This window comes from Gymnodraco acuticeps, unplaced genomic scaffold, assembly GCF_902827175.1.
Source record: "Gymnodraco acuticeps unplaced genomic scaffold, fGymAcu1.1, whole genome shotgun sequence".
Classification (NCBI taxonomy): Eukaryota; Metazoa; Chordata; class Actinopteri; order Perciformes; family Bathydraconidae; genus Gymnodraco; species Gymnodraco acuticeps.
The window spans coordinates 437143-460572 of NW_022990295.1; the positions used below are offsets into that span (position 1 = coordinate 437143).

The 23430-nt window shown below is 38.6% G+C and overlaps 1 protein-coding gene across 1 annotated transcript in view; it reads right to left on the reverse strand.

Annotated features, from left to right (window-relative positions):
• The window catches only part of crybg1a (crystallin beta-gamma domain containing 1a), a 57645-nt gene that overhangs the window by 33074 nt on the left and 1141 nt on the right, over window positions 1–23430 (reverse strand). The window lies entirely within an intron of this gene.

The window sequence follows — 23430 nt, forward strand, 5'->3', positions numbered from 1 at the left end:
TTATGAACCATCCAGATCTCTCAGGTCTTCAGGGACTGGTCAGCTTTCTGTTCCCAGAGTCAGAACTAAACATGGAGAAGCAGCATTTAGTTATTATGCTCCAAATATCTGGAACAAACTCCCAGAAACCTGCAGGTCCGCTGCAACTCTGAATACTTTAAAATCCAGGCTGAAGACTTTTCTTTTTGTCGCTGCTTTTAATTGAACTATTCATATCTTAAACTGCACTGTAACTTTTATCCATGTATTTTTTCTTTTAATGTTTATTTTATTAGCTTTTCTTTTTAATGACTGATTTTAAATGCCCTTTTCTTAATGTCTTTCATTTTTTGTAAAGCACTTTGAATTGCCTTGTGTTGAAAAGTGCTATATAAATAAACTTGCCTTGCCTTGCCTTAAAGGTGGGGTATGTAATTTTGGAGAAACCAGCTTGAGTGCGCTAGAATTTGAAACTACGCAGCCGAAAAAAATCTGCCCCTTCCTTCAGACTTCCTTACAGAGCCCCTCCTCCAACACACACGAACGCGCACATGACCAATGAGGGCGATGAGGTAGGCCATCCAGTTATTTTAGCCGGGCCGGCTAAAATGATTGGTCGTGCTTTTTACATTACTTTTTTTAATGTATTTATTGTCAAAGCATTTCATATTTTCATTGCTATCGGGATGTTAAGAGCATTCCATGGAATATAACAAAGTGGTTCTGAAATACATGACATACCCCACCTTTAACAATCCTTATTGTATCCGAAGAAGTAAAAAAAAGCCTTTACATTCAGATTGGAATAAGTTATCTGTAAATACAATATGTCCCTACCTATTTAAGAATGATTTGCTTTAAACCATGTATCTATTACCGTTTCTTTATTTAGATTATTTATTTTTATTGACCGTCTACTGTGGTTGTAGATTTTTTCTGAGTGTGTGTGTGGAGCATAGACTGTGGAGCAGTTTATGATGCTCCCGCGGGGTGTGTCCTGAAATAAGACACCATAATGTTGCCAACTGCGGCAGTAGCTCCCTTTTTTCCACGGCCACAATAACCAGGACGAGTCTCTGCAGTGCAGTGTTTCCCCACAAGGGGGCAGAGCTAGATCAGTTTTTCAGATATCTGACAGAAAGACAATTCAGTTGACATGAAAGACTGTTCTGAAGCCTTTGTCTGTGTTCAAATGTGGCAAGACGAGAGGTCTGACTGGTTTACCGACTGGGAAAAAAATACGGAAAACAGTTAATAATAGCAATTACCAATAGCAGTTAAATTATGAATTAGAGTGGTAGATCTAGGGCTTGTGCCTTCTGTTTGTAAAGTGTTTACATTCTTGTGCAGGCTGAGCTGCGGGATGACTGGGCCACGCCTCACCTGGTGTGATCCTCAGTAACTTTACTCTTGTTAAAACAGGCTGAATGTGTACTTTGCTGGAGCTATTGAAACCTCATGATGATATTGACATAATCTAATAGAGATATGAACAGTTATATCACCATCTTGTTCACTTTGATCTAATCATTGTTCTTTTTTTGAAATTACATTTTTGTTATCGACAGATACAAAGACCTTCAGTGAAACAAGAATTAAATGACACCGAGGATGAGAGATTTTTCTGCATGATGTGTTTGTGTGCGTGAAGATGTTTTGAAAGTTATTGTTCAGAGTGGTTGAACAACACTTCTGACTCCCTGACCCTACTTGAATCCAAACTGCAATGTTAACGAGAGTGAAACACAACTTGTTTTTCTGGCCTGTGTTTCAGATCAGCGCCAAACATGTACTTTCCGTTGCTTCACACTATCATCAAAGTATTATGCCAGTAGCTTTTCCATATTCCAGCTGATAAACAGACAAACTGAGCCAAAACCACAACCCACTAATAATAATAATAATAATAATAATGAATGACATTCAGTGTAATTACATAGTGTAGAAGTGTTTTAATATTATTTAAAGAGGACATTATGCTCATCTTCAGGTTGATGTTTGTGTTGTCTCTACTATGCTTTAATGTTCAAAAAGCTCTTTATTGTTCTCATACTGCCTGTTCTGCAGCACCTCTTTCACCCTCTGTCTGAAACCAGAGCCCAGTCTGCTCTGATTGGTTAGCTGGCCAGCTCTGTTGTAATTGGTCAACCGTTTAGACATGTCCTGTCTCGTTAGCCCATCACGTACAATGTGTTGGAGTGCTAGTCAATAGAAGCATGCATGTCACTGACGGCACTTGTCCCTATAGCCTGTTTTCAATTGAAGTTGTCTGAAGTCCTTACCACCAGCTGCTCTTGCAGCAATAAGTAGTGTACCTTTCTTACTGTCCTAATGTGCACAATGTAGTGACTGCTTTTTGTCTTTTTGTTTACTTAGTTGTGTTCTCTGTATTTTGTCTGTGTTATGTGTAATAATGTGTAACGTTGCTGCCTTCTTGGCCAGGTCAGCATCGTAAATGAGATTTTATCTCAATGCTTTTATCTGGTTGAATACAAAAATAAATAAAACAAATGTAATTTAGTGATGTCACTATGTTACAGAAGCAAACAAAGGAGTCCAATCGGGCATTTCAGGCAGTGTGGGAGAGAAACTCACACAAACACACTGCAGGAAAGGGAAAAACCCAACCAGAACAAAGGACCCCTTTATGATTCGATATGCTTCCTCCTGTCTGACTACATTTCTTATGATTCCTTAAATGCTTCTCAACATCCTCCAGGAAGCAACACGCAGGAACATGTTGCTTTGAATCAAATATGGTCATATGGATATATTTTAACCGCAGAATCTGATCAAGCTGACACAAGTATGAAGACAGCTCTTAGTGTGGATTAAAGCTCCTGCAGCAAGAGATGCAGGCCAGTCGTTGCTGCCTCCAGCATGTGAACTGATTTATAGTATGTCATTGACAGTGTCAGGCTGCGTCCTGTATTCAGTCTTAGCAGTGTTTCCCACAAATCTGTAATATACTTGGGGGGGTGGTGGTAGCGGGGACGTGCCTTTGGGACGTGCAACAACATGAACCTTTCTGTTGGTCGCTTGTTAGCAGACCCTTCACGCGATGGCAGAGCGAACAGGTACAGGCAGGGCCCGTAGTGATAGCCCTATAGCTTAAATCTACCCACACATAACCATATGGACATGGGTTACTATTTAAAAAAATGGTAAATGTATTTAAGAACCTAACCATGTGATTTTTAGTGGGGGTGGACCTCAAATCCTCTAGGGGGGTCCGGGGGCATGCCCCTCCGGTAAGATTCTTTTTTTTATTTTGGAGTTAAATGCATCAATCTGGTGCACTTTGAGGGGCAAATAAAGAGACTAGATCTATGGGAACACCATTATGAAACAGAATTGTATACATTTCAATAATCATAAGATCATGGCCATAACCAATAACATCCCATTTCTAATATGAAAAAAACACTGAAACTTGTTTATTTATTTATTTTGGTTCATGTATAGTTGTGAGTGTGTCTGTGCTCCTGAACCAGCCTCTCCTGTCTCCCTCCTCTCCTCCTGCTCCTCTGTGAGGCAGCAGCAAAGACTAGTTTTAGCTCTCAACAAGTTTTAAAAGTGTATCTTACCTTTTTTCACCTAGTTAACTTTTTATTTATTTATTCATGCATATTTTACTAATCACTACCCCCTCAAATGGAAATATGTGTTTACATAAATGGTGACCAAACCGTTTGAGACCCACTGAGAACTTAGACTAAGTTAACTATCTAAACACTCAGAGTCCTTTACCTCACCTGAGCTGAGGTTATCCCGAGCTTGAATGACACACAGAGACCAATCAAGGGCTTTGTTTTATGGTCTGTATGACAGTGTCGGCAGGCCACATCATGTAGACAGCCAGTCACCCTGTGTGTGGCAGGCCACTTAACATGCCAGGCCATCGGGAAACCCCACGGTCCTCCCGATGGCCAGTCCGGGACTGGGTACAGGAGGCGTAGAGCGAGGGATCATTGTCCACAAGTTAATCGATCGCAGATGGCGTCGTGGTCGCGGACGAAAACATTTATAAAATAATTTTTTTTTTTTTAAATGGGTCGCGAAATATACCTGGGCGGCCCGCCCAAGTAAAGTCTATGTGTGGGAAACCCTGCTTAGTTATCTAAAACTTAACTTAAGGACTTGCTTAAAGTCTTTGTGATAAAGCTTTCCTGGCAGCAAAGGAACCTTGAACAAATAAGCAGCTCTAGAGTAGCTGACCAATCACAGTGCTTGAGTTCTTCACATGGTCTCTTCACAGCTGTTGTAATCCAGCTTTCATATGCATAAACCCCTAAAAGTCCACCTTAAAAAATAAAAACATATCTTAGATTTCAGATACTGTAAGGAAAAATGGTATAATGTGCTTTGCTCAACACCTTAGTACAAATAGTCAACTTTGGATACACATAGATACATCCTGGTGCTACAATTTATGAAAGATAACATGCCCAGGATTTGTTCTCCAAAAGGTGTGTCTATGAACCTGCACTGCTAAGCAACCACCACATTTCAAAGTCAAATAAAAGGGAACATAAATGCAATACAAACAAACACATTAAACAGTAAGGTCCAGGTTTTAAGACTGGTCTTAACAGCTTTGTGCAGGGAACGAGCACACTCTGTAACCTTTGACCCAAACACAACCTTTAGGCTGGAAAAGAGTTGAATTGGGTCGGGTGTCACCTTGAAAGAGGTGAAAGATCATTGTGAGAGGATAATTGCAACCTATGGTATGAATCCTTAGCTAAAAGACCCAATATAAGCATAACTTCTGCGCCTTAACCTGTAACAGAATCAGGTGGGTGAAATCTTCCCAGCCTCTCGTCGACGCGCAGGCACAAACCAGCTCCGACTTGTTTGAACCTTCTCTTTGTTGCAACAGACAAAAGCTCCACAGCGCACAGTTTATTAGATTTTAACAAGGAAGTTAAGTGTTAACCATGTACAAATTGTTTTGAATAGAACAACTGATCTCATATGTATGTCCAGATTGAAACAATTAAATCATGACAAAACAATACAGTTAGGTTCAACACATCTGAGTTGGGTGGCTGTTCTTAAGGGAACCTTCACTGTCACCTTGTTCTTATTTGTGTCACTGTGAGAATGATGGATGGGCTTTTCATTTGATTTTGTATTATTATATATTTAATGTGACGTTGCCCACAATGACCTAACACAACATTAAAGCAATATATGCCATTGTTAAGGGTGCTTCAATACCAAACATGCCACTAAAATAAATAACGAAGATAAATAAATGATGGTATTTTTATAATAAGCTGTCATTGTTAAGAAGTTGAACAGGTCATGATCATCTCTTTATTATCTATTGTATATTACTGGGGAAAACATCATCTTTAAACCTCAGTTTTCAAGTATATCGCCAAAAACTAATTTCACCTCATTGCTTGTTTGTGTCTACTGCAAACAAATACAACTTTAAAAACGCTTTGTTAAAAGAAATAGGTTGTTTTTCTCAACTTTGGAGGACTTTTGGAAACTGTATTTTGACCACTAGTGTTAACATGCTTGACATGTTTTCTCCTGTAAAAAGCAAGATGGGTTCCATCCCTTCCATTGTCTTTGGGCTTTAGTTTAGAAATATTTAGAGAAGCTTTGCAAGTCCGAAAAAGGTAAAACAGCCAATCTGGAAGGTTCCAATGATATGTTACCTTTGTATCCATGAGCAGTATGTTAGCCGACCCGGAGGTCGACACCACACTGATACAACATGCCGTTGCCAGGAAAACCTTATTAACACAAACACATCTTTCCTTGCTCCAGAACAAACAGGCAAATACAACAAAGAGATTTCAGTGATAGCGCGGACCTGAGGCCTGTGTGAGCTACTGAAAACACTCAGACAAGGGATGGAAAGGATTCAAAAAGTGACTCACTCTTTGTTGGGTATATGAGGGGTATAATGAGTCACTTGAGGCTGTTGATGGAATATAACTTGCTGTAATATAAGGGCACTGGATTTCACTGCTGCACACACGATGAACAGCCAGTGATCCAAACATGTGAAGGCCTGTGCCAAGGTCCAGTCGTCCAATAGGAAACTGGATCTGATGTATCAATGCAGCCAAAAAAGAGGCTGATGCTCTGTAATTGGTCTATTTCTTATTTACTCATTCTCAGATAACAACCAAGGGTTCGGTGTTATGCTTAGCAACACATGTTGCACTTATAGCCAAATCAACACAATGAAGTGCTAATGATATGATATAAATAGGCCCTAAAGTGGCTTCACACTATGAGTCGAAAACAGCCCTTGTTTGCAAGAGTTACTGTGAATTGGGGAGTGCCTGGAACAACTGCTGCAGGGACGAGTGTTTGCCAGAAGCTGGGCGGGTCTGCGGCAACCAGTAGGCTGCAGCCACTACACTGCCACATGGACTCATAGCTGGGCTGCTTGTGTGCAATGGACACCAGTTCAATATGGTTTTGAAAATGTTTGCAGACATTGCATGCAGACATGATCATGCATCTTTGGCAGCTAAACTATATTTTACTCGCAGTACATAAACCAAATGCATGTGCGCTCAATCCTGCAGAAGTGAGTGCAGAGGAAGTGATCAAATACATACAGCGTATCTTTGTTACTATAACCTTGGGAAAGAGAGTTGTGATGTAATCTCAACTACAAGGTGTGTGTTACAAAAGCTGTTCATAATGCTGGCTGACATGTTGACTTTGGAAGGGGAGGCAGACACAAACACACACTGGCACCTTCCATTTTCTCTCCTGCTTTTTTCCAAATGTAATAAGCGGCTATTATTGCCAGGGAAGCTAGTTTCTTGTCAGGACAACATAAACATTTTAATAATGATACATACAAATACTCATGGTAAGTGAATATTATGAGATCTCAAGTTTCGCTCCTACATATATAGATACTCTATTTCACAAGATTTGTAGATAAAATCTAATGATTAGTAAGTAAGGGTTTCCCCGGGATATTTCATAATTTTGACTGACCATAAGTATGTTTATTTTTCTCATCCCTAATATTTAAGAGCTTTATGACACCAAACTTTGACACATTCAGAATGCATAAATTGTATCCTCAAGTCCACAAATCATAAAAATAACCAATATATTTAAGGATAGTAATCAGGAAACGGTACCAATGTGGTTCTTAATCGTAATTTTGATGCCTCCTAGTCCTTTTATTGTATATATAAAATAATCCTTTTGTATCCTTTATTATTTATTTGAACATGTTCAAATGTTGACAGATACTGTAATAAAATAGTGAAGTTGATACTAAAAACTTGACTAGTTATTCTATTCCACACAAAAGGATCAGAAATTACTCAATAACAATTGAGATGATAATCAGAATTTATAATAGCCTTGGTATCAATGCAATCGTATTTAATCCAATCCCCATTTTATTTCACCAGAAATGTAAAACTTTGATGCACAGAATGTCCAAACAGCAGGGCGGATATCTTTGTCGAAACACATTTGGCTCCTGCTGCAATAATGATAATCAGCTCCAAGATTAGAGATCCTTTCACAATAAGAATTTTCCATTGAGAAACTTGAGTCAGCCCACAGTTCTTACCTAATCCCAATTGGATCGTGAGAAACACTTCTTTTTTTGGGTGTGGGATTCTGCATGAAAGTGTGAATTGTGCACACAAGCAGTTTGTTGTATATTAGCTTCTCAATTTAAAAGGAAAAATAAGTAAAATTCCCTCTTCAAAATGTCGGAAAAAAACTAGACCTATATTTTATATGTTGTTTAGTTGTGAACTTACTTGGTCTTTTTAAATTTACATTTATCGGATAAAGGAATGTACATGTAGAAGGACGTCTGGATTGAAATGCATTAGAGAAACAAGCTAAGCTAACCTTTGCTTGTGGCTAGGCCTCTTGCGTAGGAAATCAAATAGTTTGAACCTAAAATGGCTTTATTCAGAGTTTTTACCAGGTTTTATCACATGATCCGTTTGATTTGGAAAGGAGGAGACTGGGGATAATGGATATCCCTTTAAAAAACCTCATGAACGTCTCAATTCAGAAGGATTTTGTCAAAGAAACAGATTTGCAAATGTTAGCGGTTAGCCTGTAGCCTATCCCTCATGTGTCCCTGTTCCTAGGAAAACACTGAATTAAAACAGGGTTGCCAACTCTCACGCATCTGGCGTGTGACACGAGCTTTCACTTTCAGTCTCACGCTCTCACGCTGCCCAAACTATTCTCACGCCAAAAACAAGATGAACCGGTGATCGTTTTTGGTAGGTTATTTACAATGTTGAGTTGACAGCTGCTCGAGCTGTCGATCCGCTCCCTCCCCGCCCCCCACCACTCTTAACAACGTCAACAGACAGCAGAGCAGTGGGAGCCGACACGTATTGCGCATGCGCAGATCTAAGATCCAGTAGAAATGATAACAAAGTAAAAGTCTACTGCTTATTGTTCTACTAGGCCAAAATAGAGTCAAAGAGTATATGAGAGTGAGAGTGTGTTAATTAATATGTTTGGCAGTTTGGAGTAAGTCTGTAGATTTGTGTGTGTGTGTTTCATGATAGGCCTCTCACGATAATTAATTTTGTTGGATACATTTTCCCGGAAATGATTGCGATAAACGATAATATTGTCGGCACCGTTGTATGACCACTGACATAATGATAATATATAATAATAATTCAAATACATCCTTTCAAACTGCTAGTCACATCCTAATTTTATCAATTTATCGAGGTCAGAACAGTTATCGAGTTCTTTTTTATTTATCGTACGATAATTTAATTAATTGCTTATCGCGACAGGCCTATGCACACAATAAAACAGTGGAAACAAACATATGTTTGACTTTCATTACTGAATGAAACGTTGTGCCCTTTATAGTCTGTGTCCAATATTGTGTATTTGTATATATTATCCTATATATATGCTAAGGTCCCGCTACTGACACGATAGCAGTCATTTAGTGCGCATATGTGTAATTAAACCCATGATATCAAAATCTCACTCCAGCCAGGTACCCAAAGTTGGCAACCCTGATTAAAACATGAAACTTCTTTAACAACTGTGTTTACAGGTTTTAAACAAATGATGTGTTTGTTTTGAAGAGGAGGAACATATAGTTTATCTCCCGGAGACGGAGTACCAACCTCCTGAACTACATAGAATGACAGTGACAACAACAAGCTGACTGTCTGACAATGACAAAGGCCAACAACGCCACCAAACTCCATCCTCTGTCTTTCATTTGATTTAACTCTAGTGACAATAAACTACATCTACGTGTTTAAACCCACCTATTAATAGATGCACACAGGTTCAACAACAGTGTTAGTTTGAGGACCAAAGCCAGGTCATGTTTACTTTAGTTATAGCCTACAGCTATTTGCTGCTCCCTCACCTTTTCACATTTTAGTGGATGTGTTTTTGTTTGAGGGCCTAAATACAAAAGTGCAACAAAAGGGTTTTTATGCTGGAGTTAACACGCAGCCACTATCACATGTCAAAATCTATCCAGCATGCAAATATTGACAGAAAGACAAATGTACAGTTACAGTTATGCAACATATAACTATATGCAGACATGTGCATGTTTCTGTAACATTATTCAACTTGTGCATTCCACTTTCATTATTTAGTTTAATGAAAGTAAAAATCAAAACACTGCCTTATACAGAATAATAGCAAATGGTCATTAATATCCTGCACAACTTGAATGACTAAACAATCTCAATGGCTAACAAGGCCAACAGAGTACAGTATACAACTGGCTCCACGTAGACCTGGCTTATCCAATAGCTATACTTAGGAGTAACACTTCTTTAATACCTTTGTCATTGGACCTGTTTAAAGTAAAGGCTGATCGAACGTGTCCAGTGATTCATTAGTTTCTTTCAGACCTGTTGAATCAAACAGCCCAATGTAAACAAGTGAGTTATTTAGGTTCAGGTAATTAATCGGATGCTACATTTGCAGGCTCAGTGTATATCTAACTATAAACCAAACTCTAGTTCTAGTAAATATAGTCAGAGTTCAGCTTTTCAGAACAGTTTTCTCCATGAAAGGTGGGTTCACACTATGGCCAACCTTTTAAGCCTTAACAGTATTTGTTAATATTAGTGCAAAGATTTCAAATAAACTCTTAGCAGTTCCTTTTTGCAATGAGGTCCTAATGCTCTTCCATATAGGCCTGATGTTGTGTGTCATGTTTTTATTATTGAAGTTACATTCTGTATAGACCTAAACAGATATGCTTTTCATGCCTGTGTGTTTCGATTTTACTGAATAATGATTCTGTGATCAAAAAAATGTATTTGACACAAATATGGCAATTGTGTGTTTTAAAATTCTTTCATCCATTATGCCTTGGTACATTTTTTCAGATTTTAAGAACTGATTTTACATTTACCATTTAGGTGCTTTGGGTATATGATAAACTACACGCACAAAATACATACGAACATTTACTCGTAAGTAAACTCTAATTTAGTTTGGTTATTTTAAATGGATTTCTTAATTAAAGATGAATTCTGTATTGTTATACATACCGTTACCGTGATGTAAAATTTCATAAACCGTAATATAAGCTTTTGGCCATATTGGCAACCCCATCTCATATTCCTGTTGACCGAGGCCTGCAGTTTGGTTGAGCTAGTAATCGAGCAATAAAAAATCGAAACATGTTTGAGTGAGGAATTCTTTGAGAGGCTTTAGAGACTGCAGGTCCTGCTACGCTAGCAATGTAGTCTATGGCAGGTATGATGAAATGCCTTCATATCGCTGAGGACAGATCTGTCAGTTACAATAAAGAGAGAGGAAGAAGAGATTAGAACATTATTATTTAGATGCAACTGTCAATCACTCTGTAGGCTGACAGAAGGACAATCCACATTCCTCAGTAATAAGGATAACACCTTTGCAAATCTAAGTCGTTTGGCCAGTTATATATTAACAAAGAATTACTAACGAAGCACTTATATACTAAAGGACTGGCTTATCTAAAGCCAGTTGAGTAGCACTTGAAATGTTTTAGCTCTGTGAAACCTGATGTACTTATATGATTCTGTTTTCTTCAAGTTTGTGTCTTCTTGGTCGAATGTACTTATTGTAAGTCACTTTGGATAAAAGCGTCAGCTAAATGTAATGTAATAATGTAATGTAGGAGATGTGTGAGCATCAAAAAAGAACTTCACAGATGCAGATTTGATCTACACTTTCTGTAAAGAGATAAGACACTTTTTAACCCCACCCAAAGCCGTTTAAAAAATATCTCTCCCAACAGTTAAAATAGCACATTTTACAGCCTGCTCGCTGAAGCGACATCCTTTACACGTGAGTGAACTCATTTGTTTTCTCTCCCAACCCTCCCTGCAGCACACACCTTCTTTACCGTGCCTGCGTGCCTCCTTCCCCCAGCAATATCTCTCAAACTCATATTTGATATAGACGGCACTCAACAGGCTAATATTTACCAGCTACGACAGCATGTGGCTAGTATCCTTTTCAATATTGTGTTATTGTCATCATGGCAAAATGTGACCCTGGATACACCCACTGCAGCTGCAACCACCACAAATGCAGTTAGTGGAACTTTGCCAGGTATATTCCTATTTGTGGACAGATTCTGTCAACACAACAGCATCACAACAGTGCAAGATGCAGTCACGAACATTATAGATAGGTATTTGAGTTTAAAATGAAAGAGATGAGGGTGGTCCATGATTATCGCACTACCACAAGTTCATTTTCATTCAATTCGAAAGATTTATTTTTTGGATCTCAGTGAATCGTTTCGCGTTGCATGTGAGAAAAGAAAACTGATTCCAGAGACATTTGTTTCCTGCAGTTGCAACATTTGTTGTGACTAGTCTAAAGGCAGTGTTCTTTTCTCAGGAAGTTGAACCTGTTGTTTAAGCATTTGCCATAAACTGCAACTGTCAAACAGAAAATGTAACCAGTCAAACGTACTGCTGGCAGACTGCATTCCCTTGAAGATACTGTAAGTAGAGCAAAGAACAGTAGCAGAGCACAGGTAGGGTAATGAACTAGATCTCAATCAAACAAAAGAACATAAGAAGTGCACTGCTCATCAACTCTTTCCAATTCTTTATGTTTTGCAAAATTGCAAACACACACACACACACACACACACACACACACCTCAATCAATCGTATTTGAATTGCAATTATGATTTTGGCTTGCAACGATTATGAAAACAACATAATCAAAATAAAACGATTATTTATTTTTATTTTTTATTATTATTTATTTAAAAATATATATTATTTGTATTGGTTTTTCAATTGAACTATACTTAAGGTTCAGGGTAATCAACTGTTAAAAACATACTACACCTTTTTTGTTTTTCAATAAATTGATGTTTTCACAGTAAATGGATAATTGTTTTTAATAATCGTGATATCAATTATTGACCCAAATAATCGAGATTATGATTGTTGCCATAATCGAGCAGCCCTAACACACACACACACACACACACACACACACACACCACACACACCCACACACACACACCCACACACACACACACACACACACACACATACCATGTATACATCACTTCAGGGGACATTACATTGACTTACATGTATTTCCTGGAGACTTATCCTAACCTTAACCATAACCAACACATGCCTAACCCTAACCCTAACCCTAACCCTAATCCTAACCAAGTCTTCACACTAAAATTAATGATTCCCCTCATGGGGACCTCCAATTTGTCCCCATAAGGGAAGCCAGTCCCCACACGTGAATATGTAAACAGATTTAGGTCCCCACAAGTATAGTAATGTTAGACCACACACACACACACACACACACACACACACACACACACACACACACACACACACACACACACACACACACACACACCTTAAACATTTAGCCAAGCCCCAAAACTGACAAAGATAGACTGTTTTTTTCACCCTTACAGTGTAAACCCATCCGTAGCGTTATTAGTCGCTCAGACCAAGTGGTCCAGGAGTGTGGGGATATAGTACTAAGACGGAAAACAACCTAGACCAAGTCGAGTATTTTTGTTTGAATTAAAAACGTTAAACAATCATTTACTGCGAGCCAGTTGAGCACCATTGTAAAGTATACTATTTTCATAGGTCTACACAATGCATTGGAAAGTCAAGGGGGTCCTGACAAAGCATCCATATGTGATGAGATGACGAGAATGGGTTGACACACTGGGCTCTGAACTACTCACCAAAGCAGTTAAGCTAGTCTTATATAAACCTATGTATGTGGATTGCACTCAAACCAGGCCTTGGCCATTTTAACACAAAAGTACTGTTTGTGGCATGGTGCTTAAAACTTTTTCTTTATCTAATCTCATTAATGTGGAACATTGGGGAATGTGTGTCAATGTTTTTCTCAAGTCGATGATATTACGTTCCATTACATAAGTTACTTATGGTTGCATTTGCTTATACAAGTACTCCCATTGCCTGGAGGAAATCAACAGTAAAGCTCTCAGCCTGGTCCATGTGGCGCCCAATGCTCTTAGTCTCTCCCTCTGCTGAGACCTGGTGTGGTATCATTGAGTTGCTCTGCGTGGGTTCACACCTAACGGCCCAGTTTCTTAATCAAACCAATGGAAGGATGACACATGGTTTACATTTTCCAACTGATCCAGTTTGAGTTCCCAAAGCCAAACAGAAATTGTAAATCAAATAAAATGTGGTGGATGTTGGATTTCTGTATGACTCAACAGTGTCGGAAAGGATGTGCTTTTCCGAGGTTTGAAAATAGTCCGTGGAAAAAAGTGAATAAGATCCCTGATCATAAAACATGTTGTCAAATATAATTATTGTATCAAAATGTTACTCATATTAGCCTGTTAGCTATCTAATTCCTATATACTACACTGGTGAAAGAGAATGGGCCAGATCGCACCAGGGGGTTAAAACACCCCAGGGTTCAGTTCAACCTGGTTAACTCAGGCGGATGTGAACTAGGGGGGATGTAACGATCCATCGATCTGTATCTTTATCATTGATGCAAAGCGAAACGATGATAAACAGACTTATTAATGAATTGTTCAGGCCACTAAATGTTGCCGAGTGATTGGTCAATATAGAAAGCGAGTGCGACAGTGACTGGTATAGTAGTTAGTGGTTTATTTGTTAGTGATGAACACAACATATGTTTACATTTACTTCGACTTTATCAGTTGCAGGCCCCTGAATTGAACCAAATAGAAATCGGCTGTACTTTCTCTCGGGTGTTCCCTTGGTACTCGAAATACTTCAGGTGTTATACTGGTCAGATTCCAACAAGTCACAGGCCCGGAAATTCTAAAGAGCTGTGATGGGAGGTGTGTGGCGCAGTGAATAGAGCATTGGTGTTCGGATCAAGGGAGCACAGGTTCAAACCCCACTGCAGTCAGCATGTCGTTGTGTCCCTGGGCAAAACACTTCACCCCAAATTGCTCCTGTGGGGATTGTCCACAGTATTGAGTAAGTTGCTTTGGATAAAAGCGTCTAACATGTAATGATATCATTTATTTCTTTCAATGATAACATGACAGCTGAAACCTGCCTCAAACTGAATAATCTCATCCTCTTGCAAACAGTGACAAGGTATAGCGTGATGATGTATCCGTTTTCAGTTTACACAATATAGGGAATATACCTGAATCCTGTGTGTTTGTTTGCTTAATACTGTTTAAACTGACTCTGCAGGCGATGAAACACTGGAACAGAGAACACATAGAGAGGTTTACGGTCTTGAAGTTGCATAATGAAAATGTAGAAGTTGACAGTTTGTTGAGATGCATAAATAAAATGCACACTTTGGTTTTACAGTAAGTGTGAATAAAGTGTGTCACTGATTCTCCTTGAATGAATACTTGAATGACAGGTGAAAAACTAACCCTGTTTCTTCTATTTCATATGCAGTTGAGTTTATGTTACTGAACTACTAGCTTAAATAAACACCACAGGCTAAAGATGTGGAAAGACTGGAGTATCAGCTACAGAATTGCACACTGATATGTTGCTTTTTGTAGTAAGTCATTATAGAGACCTCAAATATTAAGGGAACAATACAACATTTAAAACTAACACACCCTTCCTGTTTGTGGTAAGATATTGTTATCAGTTTTTAGTCTGTGTAGTATAAAGGTAAACCGTACATGAAACACGGAATTTGCTGGATTCCAGTTTTAAAAATGTGCTTTTAAACGTTCTACTTTCTCCAATTAAACAAAGATAAAACTGAGGTAATGGTTTTTGGAGCCAAGGCAGAACATATAAAAAGTTAGTGCTGAGCTTCAGTCTGCAATGTTCAAAACAACAGATAGAGCAATAAATCCAGGTGTAGTCATGGACTCTGACCTGAGTTTCAACAGTCACATTAAAACAGTTACTAAATCAGCTTACTATCACCTAAAGAATATATCTAGGATTAAAAGACTAATGTCACAGCAGGATTTGGAAAAACTTGTCCATGCTTTTATCTTCAGTAGACTGGACTACTGTAATGGTGTCTTCACAGGTCTCACTAAAACATCTATTAGAAAGCTGCAGCTGATTCAGAACGCTGCTGCTCGAGTCCTCACTAACACTAAGACAGTGGATCACATCACTCCTGTTCTGAAGTCTTTACACTGGCTTCCTGTGTGTCAAAGAATAGATTTCAAAATACTGCTGCTGGTTTATAAAGCACTGAATGGTTTAGGCCCAAAATACATTTCTGACCTCCTGCTAAATTATGAACCATCCAGATCTCTCAGGTCTTCAGGGACTGGTCAGCTTTCTGTCCCCAGAGTCAGAACTAAACATGGAGAAGCAGCGTTCAGTTATTATGCTCCAAATATCTGGAACAAACTTCCAGAAACCTGCAGGTCCGCTGCAACTCTGACTACTTTTAAATCCAGGCTGAAGACTTTTCTTTTTGTCGCTGCTTTTAATTGAACTATTAATATCTTAAACTGCACTGTAACTTTTATCCATGTATTTTTTCTTTTAATGTTTATTTTATTAGCTTTTCTTTTTAATGACTGATTTTAAATGCCATTTTCTTAATGTCTTTCTTTTTTGTAAAGCACTTTGAATTGCCTTGTGTTGAAAGGTATGGAAGCAAACAAGAGACAGAAGTATTTGAATTTTATTAGACACCGAATTTATAGCATTGAAAATAATTACTTTGAAAATCATGAATCTGAATTTTTTTTGCTCCGAATTTATCTATGTGAAATAAAAATGTAAAAATTCAAGTTAAAAAAATTCGAATGTTCAAATTCAGATCCCAAAAATTCAAGTGAAAAAAATTCGACGTCAAATATTTCGGTGTTTAAAATTCGATGTAAAAAAATTCGGTGTGTAAAATTCGACGTCAACAATTGCGATGCAGCCTCATCCGGGCTACTCAGACAGGATAAGCAATCGAGCCCTAATGCAATCAAACCGACTTCTGGCCTATCAGAGCCAAGCGGCAAACCCCGGGACAGTGCGGTGAAGCCCAATGCTGCAAACTGTAGGCGATGGATGCAGATGGGAGCAATTCCCGTAGACCCTTTGTTAAAATGTCCAACTTAACATCAAAAAATGAACATGTTTCTAGCCTGGATCTACAAAAACATATTCTGTATATAGTTAGATTCCCCCTTCATGACAACGGGGCTGCTGCTCCTAGCTCCTCTGTCTCACGGTTAGCTCCGTGATGCTACAGCGGCTCAGCTCATGAGGAGAACACTACTTGAACTCGGCCATGTTTGTTGTGTTGGTTCCTGGTGGACTATTCGTCCTGCAAATATAGGATTTATCTGCGGTTGAAACAGACCGTCCATGAATGCAGTTTCTTCGGTAAGTCAACCCTGCGTACTTTATGTTATGTTACTGGTGTTTTTATTAAGCTAACGTTAATGAATGTTTAGAGTTGGGGTAGTATTTGAGCAATCGTAGCTCCATCTGTGCTAACGATGCTATGCGTAGCATCCAAGAGTGTAAAACATTAAGTGGGATGCTACTGTCTACCAAAAGGCTTCTGTGCGAGGTTGCTCAAATAAGGTCATCCTTGTACGTTAGATAGTTAGTTTGCTATTTAGGTTAATGTATGCATTGTTAAGGTTCATTCGCTATGCTCTACTATAGCATACAATAGACTAGCTAACGTCAACGTATTGTTGAAGAGAGGCTTAGTGTATATTAAATCAACCTCACAATGAAATATGTGTATCTTTAAAATATGAACGTCACATTTCAAGATAATAACGCTCCCTTAGATATTGTAATATGGTTTGTTGAACTGGAGTTATTTATTGCAGCTAAGCGCCTATCCGACGAACATTGTTGTTTTTAATATTATTACCAATGCCTCTTTTAATTGTATTATCCTCACACTTGAGAAACAGCCTCATCGTGGCTGTAGAACAGAACATGTAACTTAATTCCTGCATTTAAGGACGATGAATAGCGTAGTCAATGCTTTAGTGACAAGGAAATGATTTGTTTAAATATTATATATGACGTTATCTGTGACTTCAGTGGAAATTAAGCTTATCCATTGCATTGCATTTGTTCAATAGGTTTGTGTCTTACCCTTACGTGTGTGATACATATGAATATGGCATATGAAAACAAATTAATTTGACTGACTCATGAAAACCTCATCCAAAGTAACAGTAAAATAAAAAGGACCTACACAATAATATTCAATCAAACTGATACAGTATAAGGACTGTGATATCCAGCCATTTCTGAAGTATAACAATAAGATTATGACCTGTTTTTAAAAGAAGATAAAAAGTTGTTTGCATGGAAAGAAGTCTGTAACCCACGCATGTAACTTTACATCTGTTTGTTCAAAGTCTCCTTAAGGTGATCCAGACAGGCTGGACCAGAGTAGGAGAGACAGACCTGGACCAGAGGAGGAGAGACAGACCTGGACCAGAGGAGGAGAGACAGACCTGGACCAGAGGAGGAGAGACAGATCTGGACCAGAGGAGGAGAGACAGACCTGGACCAGAGGAGGAGAGACAGACCTGGACCAGAGGAGGAGAGACAGACCTGGACCAGAGGAGGAGAGACAGACCTGGACCAGAGGAGGAGAGACAGATCTGGAGTCCTAGCAGCAGAGAACTTCAGCACGGATTCCAAGGTACACCTTTTTCATGCTTTACAAAGAATGCATAAAGTAATGACTCTAATACACTGATAGACATGCCATTAAACATGACTGAATACTAGATCACCCACACATCAGTGATGTTGAGTGTACTTTCTTAGCAAAAGGTTACATTTAACCAAGCAACATCACATAGTGAGAGCTGCGACCCTTTGTCTTTCAGTGAGACAACCGGACAGAGCAAGCTTCTACAGTTGCACTAAGTTTTGATAACAGTTAAATATTATTTTAATAATACATTTATTTCAATGTTGATGAATTTAGAACGGTTGATTCATAATCTGATTATCTTTGCAGTACACTGTTGGATTTAAAAAACACATTCAAATAAAAAATCATTATATTTATGAACAAACAAACACACCTCTTTCTTAAATAACACACTTGCTCAGCAATAATATGTTTTTTGATATTTCTGTTAGGAAAGGACATGCCTGAGAGACAGGACTGCTTCACCATGTTCTCTTTCTCTGAGGGTCCAGAAGAACATCCAAGAGGGAAAGGAGAAGCTGATGTTATGAGATTTAAGAGCAGTACAGGACATTCACTAAGAGACACTTGTATTGTAACACAAAGACCTGCACACTGACTAGTTTTGTAGTCTAACAGGAACTTCATTTGTGTTGTTTTGTGTTTTACGTTGCACCTCAGAGACAGTGTGATTGTCAGGCCTATAAAGTTTGGCAAAAAAAAAGTCAGCTGATCAAATGCATTTGCACTTTGAGCTTCACATCACTTGTGCCTTGTGCCGCCGAGTTTGGAACGTCATAAATAAATGGTACCAATCTTCAGTCAGATGTGAATGTGTAATCTAACATTTTCAGTAAGGATAACGGACAAAAGGAGTGCAAATACAATTTATTGAAATGTGAACTAAAAGTTATCAAGCATGAACCATCACCATTTTTAAAAAAAATAAAAACGAAATAATATACATAAGTTACACTAAATGTTAATCTGTTAATTGACAGGCTAGGCCTGTGCAGGTGGTAACAGCTATGCCCAGCATGGGCTAAGTTCTGTAGGTGCAGCTGGTGTAAGTCCTCCTCCATCAGGTCTGCAGGGTCTTTCCCTGCGAGGAGGACTCCTCGCAGGGAAAGACCCTCAGCCCTCTCTGGCCAAAGCAACAGACAGGACGTTCATAAAGCTGAGGTCTCCCCCAAAGTCTCTAATCATCCATCCTGTGAATATGAGAGGGGAACAAATAGTGTAATAGATGCTTTGGACAATAAGAAATATAAAGTTAACTGTTGAGTTGCTCAGTTTTTTAGATTGACAGGGTTTAATAACACAAACAAAAGGAGAGAAATAAAGATTGGTCTTTCAATACATTGTGTTGATTTTGTCTTTTGAATTGTTTGTCTAAAGTCAAGTAGCTAGAACTGTTACTTATAGTTTGAATGATACTGTCTGGTTATAATGTTTGGAGGAGGCATCACAGGTAAGAGCACCATGTGTTGTGTTACATCCACAACACATTGATGTGTGTGTATTTATTTATCTACTATTTCTTGAATCATTACTGTCAGTCCAAAACAAGAGATTTTGTTTTGGTAACGTTTAAAAAAAAAAAACATTATCTCTTTTCCACTACACTATCTTGAATACTTTAGTTTTTACGTCACTACATTTATCCAACAGCTTTAACATTGTAAAGGTGTCACTTCGGACTCTGGGTAATTATGACAGCATGTCCTACTCAGAGCCCTCGAGTCTCTCGGGCTCTGGTCCTACTATTTTGAGAGTTTGAACAAACCAGACCTTCATCTATTAATGTAGAAAATAGTCAGCACATTACACCATTATGAAAGTAATAATTAGTTAGCTCATTGTTCAAATGAGCTCCAACTACAACAGTTAAGTCAACTCGTGCATCGGTAATAACAATAAATCAAATGATATAATAGAATAGAATAACTTGTGTCTACTTTAAATACTAAATAACAACACTTGTTGCTAATTATACTAGCATACTTTTACTAAAGTAACATTAACATGTTTAAATGCAGGGCTTTTGTAAGAGAGTATTTCGTATAGTGTAGCATGGTCTACTTGACTTATCTAACCGAAGTGATCGTTACGTTACTTTGCAAACCGTCCCCCCCCCCCCCCCCCCCACACACACACACACACACAAAAGGACACGGTAACGTTGTGATTCACTTCAATTAATGATAACTACGGAGCTTGCTAACAGCAAGGCTACTTCACTCATTTAGCTAATGTAAGATACAAATGCTGTCGAGCCCTCACTGCTTGTAAGATAAAGAGCACAAACTGACTACTTACCCGAGCGCCGAGCCCCGCTGTTCTCCGTCATTTTTCTCCCGGGTTGTTGTGATCACATGACTGACAAAGCCGTGCTCTGATAGGCCAAGTCAGTTTGATTGCATTAGGGCTCGATTGCTTATCCTGTCTGAGTAACCCGGATGATGCTGCATCGCAATTTTTGACATCGAATTTTATACACCGAATTTTTTGACATCGAATTTTTTGACGTCGAATTTTTGGGATCTGAATTTGAACATTCGAATTTTTTTCACTTGAATTTTACATTTTTATTTCACATAGGTAAATTCGGAGCAAAAACATTCAGATACATGATTTTCAAAGTAATTATTTTCAATGCTATAAATTCGGTGTCTAATACAATTCGAATACTTCTGTCTCTTGTTTGCTTCCATAGAAAGGTGCTATATAAATAAAATTGCCTTGCCTTACTTCTTAAAGAAATCTTTCTTGGACTTTGTCTCTTAACCCAAACTCCATTATTGCATTCTCATTTTGCTAATTGTACTGTAAAAAGTAACCATTGCACAGAAATGACCTGGATATACACTAGCTACACCCGGCCTAAGGCAAGGCAAGGCAAGTTTATTTATATAGCACCTTTCAACACAAGGCAATTCAAAGTGCTTTATAAAAATGAAAGACATTAAGAGCATTAAGAAACATATTATCTAGAAACACTCGTTTAAAAGCAAAGATAAAAAGCAAAGACAATAAAAGTTACAGTGCAGTCTAAGATGTGAATAGTTCAATTAAAAGCAGCGGCAAAAAGAAAAGTCTTCAGCCTGGATTTAAAAGTAGTCAGAGTTGCAGCGGACCTGCAGGTTTCTGGGAGTTTATTCCAGATATTTGGAGCATAATAACTGAACGCTGCTTTACCATGTTTAGTTCTGACTCTGGGGACAGAAAGCTGACCAGTCCCTGAAGACCTGAGAGATCTGGATGGTTCATAATTTAGCAGGAGGTCAGAAATGTATTTTGGGCCTAAACCATTCAGTGCTTTATAAACCAGCAGCAGTATTTTGAAATGTATTCTTTGACACACAGGAAGCCAGTGTAAAGACTTCAGAACAGGAGTGATGTGATCCACTTTCTTAGTGTTAGTGAGGACTCGAGCAGCAGCGTTCTTTTTTAAGAGCGGATTAATGACTGCAGTTTTCAGGGCCGGTGGAAAAACACCTGAGTAATGAGACTTGTTTACTATGTGAAGTAGATCTGAGGCCATGCAATGAAAAACATCTTTGATCCTGAATCCTGTTGGAATAATATCAAGGCAGCAGGAGGAAGATTTCAGAAGTTGAATAATGTCCTCTAGGTTTTTATCATTAATCTGATGGAATTGTGTCATGGTGTTTGAATTGATATTAGGTGGACATAGAGACAACACATTTGCTGTACCTGATGCAGAGGCACTGACTGCTTGTCTGATTTTCTGAATTGTGTCAGTGAAGAAGGAGGCAAAATCATTGCACGCCCTGGTGGATAGAAATTCAGAGGCTACTGACACTGGGGGGTTAGTTAGTCTGTCCACGGTAGCAAACAAGGCACGTGCGTTGTTTTTGGCAATGATGTCAGAGAAGAAAGACTGTCGTGCAAGTCTTTCTTGCACGACAGTGCACCCTAACTCTAAAATATTTTATTTTACAATCCTCTGTGTCGTGGAAATTGATTTTGGTCTCCTGTCTTTCTGCGTTTTTTACACTTCTTCTTCTAATAATAATAATAATAGATAAAATGTGTATAGCACCTTTCAAGGGACCCAAGGCCGCTTTACATGGTGAACAAACAAAAGGGGAAAATAATAAAGTAAACATTTAAATAAATAGCAGTAGGAGTGGAAGCAGGGGGACTGTGATGGGTTAGGGGTCAAAGGCCATGGTGAACAGGTGAGCCCTAACCGCCTTAGCCACCACAGCAAGTCGTCTTTTACCCTGATGCATGTGACTAATGAGTTCAGGGAACATTCATGTGATGCACCAAGGCTCTCACAACACAAAACAAGTATTCCGAATCAAGCTGATAGGAGAAGACATAATCATTGTCATGAGGAAGTCAGTTACTTTTTTCTGATGCGTCACATGTCATGTGTCATCCAAACTCTGTTTCCTGAAGTCATATTTACTCTGATTATCCAGACAAGATTACAACACCAACTTCAATGAGTCAGATATAAATGGACAGAAGAAGGACGAACACCTGCAGGGCCGGTTTTTCATTTCACCATGGAATGTTATGCAATGCTTGCTCTTCTCATATCATAATAATATCTGTGACTGTACGTTAGCCCGACCGCCTGTGAGAAAAACACCTGAGTCAGAGGCAACAGATCTCATCAACAAACTGGTTTGGGTGCACGTTGATCTTATGGAAGAGAAATGGGGCCAGGGATAAGGGGAAATGACAGAATTAAGTCAAACTACATTTGTTGAAAGTAGAAGTCACACAAACACAAGGATATTCACAATCTGGCATGCGTTTAGTCGCTCCTTTTACCTTATTTAATGGAGCAAGACAGTTGATTTCCCTCTCAATATTTTAACTTTGCATTGAATATTTTAACCAACAATAATTTGATCTCAGAGCAGAAAATGTACTTCTCTGATTAACTTTTTTTATGCTCTAATAATCTTCATAAATAGAGGTAGAAGGGATAAAAAAGGACTGGAAATATCTGGTATAAATAAAGTCCTTAAGATGTGAATGTCTATCATTATTGTGACCGCTTGAGGTTAACCAATCTTTTAGTTTAAATCTTTGATTCATCCAGGGGAAGAGTGACTCAGAGTGTATATTTACTTCTTATCCTTGTTCCCATCAAGGATCTGCCACAGTCTTTCACTGTCGGCCATAGATGATTGAACGGTTATCAGTCAAATGCCTCACCGAAGAGCACCAGCATGGGGTCAGTTGGTGTTTCACAAACACTTTCTACAACTTCCCACGGAGTGAAGCCCAAACATGTAAAAATGCAAGGAACACAACAGCATCTCGTGTCCTGCGTGACAGTTCAGCTGCACGCC